Consider the following 4,782-nt stretch of genomic DNA (forward strand, 5'->3'; position numbering starts at 1 on the left):
TACTTTTCAGTAACACTGGAAGAAGCACAATTCATAACACATCACTATTCAATAATACAAACTGGAGTTCTACACTCATCAATTCATGCCACTCTTATTCATCTGAAGACGAGAAGATTCAATGTTCTTATTCATAAGTGTTAAGAGACAGAAGTCTTGAAGATGGTCCACAACAAAAACCTCAAGTGCCTGGCATGAAGTGTAATTATCCACACCAAAGCCAACGAGAAGACAAAAAAAAAGTCAAACAAGGTATTTTTTTCTCTATCACCTCTCTTGTGCACATGTTAAGAAACTAAAAACTATACGTATGGGAATAGATTTGTGAGCTCCAACTGTAAATTAAAGTTGTTGCATTTTCTACAAATGACAGTATAATATTCAGTGAGCTTGATCAATTGTGGATGGAAAGACATTTTCCTTGGCTTCATTTTAACTCTGAATTTTGTGCACATGTGAAGAAACTAATAATTGAACGTGTGGGAATGGATTTATGAGCTCCAACTGTGAATTAAAGTTGCTGCATTTTCTGCAAATGGCAGTATAATAGTCAGTGAGCTTGATCAATTGTGGATGGAAAGACATTTTCCTAGGATTCATTTTAACTCTGAATTTTATGTTCCGGTTTCAGGTGTTGACGCAATAACTAGATAAAGTTGGACTTCAAACTCAACATTGGACTCTTATTTCAGGATAAATTATCTCCAATGTATCACATAATTATAAGATGGCAGATTTGTATTACAAAGTAACCAGAGCCCTACCCCATTGATGCAAGACTGCAGTTTTAGGATGGCTTTTGCAACTATGGTGATCCCTTTAAGGAATAAGAAGAATGTAGTATGAAATTTCATCACTCAGAAACTAGTGTGGATAGTCTCTTAGAATTCCAAATACTTCAAGAGATGTATTCAATAGGTTTTTGTAGGCATATTCAAATAGAAAAGTATGTGTTTCCTTCTTTGAGAGGAGAAAACAGAACATATAGTGGTGCAGGCTTTTTACCATACAAGAAATTTCAAAAAGATGGGCAATATCCAAGAGAATCATATAATGAGCAGTGTAATCTGTAGAACTTTGCGGATTCTAGAACATGAGAATATCACCATCGAATGTAAATGATAAATCTAAGGTTGATTCATGCATTTAATCTCTCTTGCATGAGCTTTAAATTTTATTTATTCTATGAAAAGAGATCTTTGCAATGCTTCTATAAATTTCATAACATATGATTTTCAATTACTTTCAACATGATGATGCTAAGATAGGAAATTTCGATTATTTCCAGAACATATGTTCACACTGGTCCATCTGTATGTGATGGATAACATAAGGCTACCTGGAAGTGTTTAGCTGTTGAGAGGGCTGCATATCAAATTTGTGTCGCCTGTCAATATGTCAATATGAGCTTGAAAAAGAGACTCAAAAGACATGAGTGGATCTTTCTGTCTTTCTGTGGCTGCTTAAAATTACTCAAGAATATAATGTGCATTTCACTGTAAGAAGGGTAGCATTGGACCTTATGTACACGTAGATCATTGCTCCTATAGTTCACTTATTTTAACAATTTTGTTACTGTTAGTATTGTAATAAATCTTTTTTTTTATGTCATGATCTATAGATTTCAATGTTATCTTCTCAGTATGATCTGATATAGATCCGTGAAAATGTAAACTTTCTCTGTTAAGGAATGAAAGTCTGTTTTTTTCTCTAGAAAAATAAATTATACGCTATTCTACCTTTTGTTCAATACTCAATGTTGTTTTAGTATTTAACAAAATGACTTTAAATATAAACATACCTGGAGTTACTTTGAACAGATGCAGCCAAAGAAGTCGAAATCCCAAAGCAGTTATCTCAAGATCTGCTATGGCAGCTAGTTTGCCCCACCCAATTCCACTTTCGTTTCAATGCCTGTATGCAACAGATTTCATCAATGGATTTTACAAAAGGAATTAATATGGCATGGAAGGTGAGTAAAATTAGAATTTATATTTATACCTCTGGTGGGCGATGGCATTCAGGGTAGGTATGAAGGGATGTGAAGCCTTTCTTATCTTATCTTTTGTTCAATACTCAATGTTGTTTTAGTATTTAACAAAATGGCTTTAAATATAAACATACATGGAGTTACTTTGTACAGATGCAGCTGAAGAAGTTGAAATCCCAAAGTAGTGATCTCAAGATCTGCTATGGCAGCTAGTTTGCTCCACCCAATTCCACTTTCGTTTCCTTTCAATGCCAGTATGCAACAGATTTCATCAATGGATTTTATAAGGGAATTAATATGGGATGGAAGGCGAGTAAAATTAGAATTTATATTTATACCTCTGGTGGGCGATGGCATTCAGGGTAGGTATGAAGGGGATGGGAAGCCTTTCTTATCTTATCTTTTGTTCAATACTCAATGATGTTTTAGTATTTAACAAAATGGCTTTAAATATAAACATACCTCGAGTTACATTGTACTGATGTAGCCAAAAAAGTCGAAATCCCAAAGTAGTGATCTCAAGATTTGCTGTGGCAACTAGTTTTCAGCACCCAAACCCACTTTCGTTTCAATGCCTGTATGCAACAGATTTCATCAATGGATTTTACAAAGGAATTAATAGGGGATGGCAGGCGAGTAAAATTAGAATTTATATTTATACCTCTGGTGGGCGATGGCATCCAGGGTAGGTATGAAGGGGATGGGAAACCTTTGTTATCTTATTTTTTGTTCAATACTCAATGTTGTATTAGTATTTAACAAAATGGCTATAAATATAAACATACCTGGAGTTACTTTGTACAGATGCAGCCGAAGAAGTTGAAATCCCAAAGCAGTGATTAGGTATGAAGGGGATGGGAAACCTTTCTTATCTTATTTTTTGTTCAATACTCAATTTTGTATTAGTATTTAACAAAGTGGCTTTAAATATAAACATGCCTGGGGTTACTTTGTACAGATGCACCCGAAGAAGTCGAAATTCCAAAGCAGTGACCTCGAGATCTGCTATGGCAGCTAGTTTGCCCCACCCAATTCCACATTCGTTTCAATCCCTGTATGCAACAGATTTCATCAACGGCTTTTACAAAGGAAATAATATGGGATGGAAGGCGAGTAAAATTAGAATTTATATGTATACCTCTGGTGGGAAATGGTATTCAGGTTACGTATGAAGGGGATGGGAAGCCTTTCTTATCTTATCTTTTCTTCAATACTCAAAGTTGCTTTGGTATTTAACAAAATGGCTTTAAATATAAACCTACCTCGAGTTACTTTGTTCAGATGCAGCTGAAGAAGTCGAAATCCCAAAGCACTGATATCAAGATCTGCTATGGCAGCTAGTTTGCCCCAGCCAATTCCACTTTTGTTTCAATGCCTGTATGCAACATATTTCATCAATGGATTTTACAAAGGAATTAATATGTGATGGAAGGCGATTAAAATTAGAATTTAAATTTACACCTCTGGTGGGAGATGGCATTCAGGGTAGGTATGAAGGCGATCTGAAGCCTTTCTTATCTTATGTTTTGTTCAATACTCAATGTTGTTTTAATATTTAACAAAATGGCTTTAAATATAAACATACCTGGAGTTACTTTGTACAGATGTAGCCGAAGAAGTCGAAATCCCAAAGCAGTGATCTCAAGATCTGCTATGGCAGCTAGTTTGCCCCACCCAATTCCACTTTCGTTTCAATGCCTGTATGCAACAGATTTCATCAATGGATTTTACAAAGGAATTAATATGGGATGGAAGGAGAGTAAAATTAGAATTTATATTTATACTTCTGGTGGGCGATGGCATTTAGGATAGATATGAAGGGGATGGGAAGCCTTTCTTTTCTTATCTTAGGATGCTGGGCAAGAGATTAGATGTGAATTTTGTCTCTGAGATCTTGTAGGGGAGCCATCCCCTGTCCCACCCTGCTACATATGTAGGGACCGAGTGGAGCACTCACTGCCAATCTCTTACTAACGTGAAATCGAGTATAAACCAGGAAATCAGGTGAGATCTCGCTCATGGGTTTAACCGGAATCTCAGCGCAATAATGGGTTCGAGTTTCACTTCTCTTCAGGGAAACTCCAATACATGGAAACCAATTCAACAGACATGGGTGCAAATTGGGCATTGAGCAATGGCTTTTTACGTGCTCTATTTTCCATTCGCCTTACAACCCTCTCGACAGGGAAAACACTCATTATAGATAAAGTTATTCTAGATAATTGGTAGAAAAATGATACATAATGTCGTCTATATGCAGAAATTTTAATGATCCATAGGATATCTAAAATAATAATGTGACCTTTCCTGCTCTGAGTGCTGCACTATTTCAAAAATTCTTGGTCGAAAAAAATCCAAAGCACAGTGCAGATTTATCTACTTGTCATGATCGCTGCAGTAAGGTAAAATGAACTATCGATGGGTCCTGTGAGATATTTATTGCTCCTTCAAATACTGTTTAATCACTAAGTAGGAATAAAATTTTATGATATGTAATTATATATAAATATAAATGTGGGGATTACATATAAATAAAAATGTTCATTTTACTCAAACAAACAGAAGGAAAAATTTTAAAGAAAAAAAATTACTACAGCAACAATCTCTCAATATCATGTGTATATAGATAAATTTGAAAAAAAAATGCAATTTGAATAACTGGGAGATAAGTTTCATTCAATGAGCAAAAACTGAAAATAAATAGATATCAAATTCAAAAAAATATGCAACCCCATATTGGATCCTAACAAAGGTGGATGGGGATCTAAATTTTTCTTACATGGAGACTGTCG

General features: G+C 35.1%; 1 long non-coding RNA gene across 2 annotated transcripts; it reads right to left on the reverse strand.

The window, feature by feature from the left end:
• Nucleotides 1-285: 285 nt before the first annotated feature.
• Nucleotides 286-4,198, reverse strand: LOC149253654 (uncharacterized). 2 transcript variants are annotated; one of them, XR_016266224.1, is made up of 4 exons: nucleotides 3,576-4,198; nucleotides 3,253-3,365; nucleotides 2,453-3,042; nucleotides 286-1,914 (listed from the first exon to the last, which is right to left on the reverse strand). It is a non-coding gene; the product is annotated as an uncharacterized LOC149253654 (long non-coding RNA). The 2 variants fall into 2 exon arrangements; XR_016266223.1 differs by having other exon boundaries at nucleotides 286-3,042.
• Between the last annotated feature and the right edge of the window lie 584 nt (nucleotides 4,199-4,782).

The sequence above is a fragment of the Pinus tabuliformis genome, chromosome 7 (assembly GCF_031772625.1).
Source record: "Pinus tabuliformis cultivar Carrire ecotype Pingquan chromosome 7, CPIR1, whole genome shotgun sequence".
In the NCBI taxonomy this organism is placed as follows: domain Eukaryota; kingdom Viridiplantae; phylum Streptophyta; class Pinopsida; order Pinales; family Pinaceae; genus Pinus; species Pinus tabuliformis.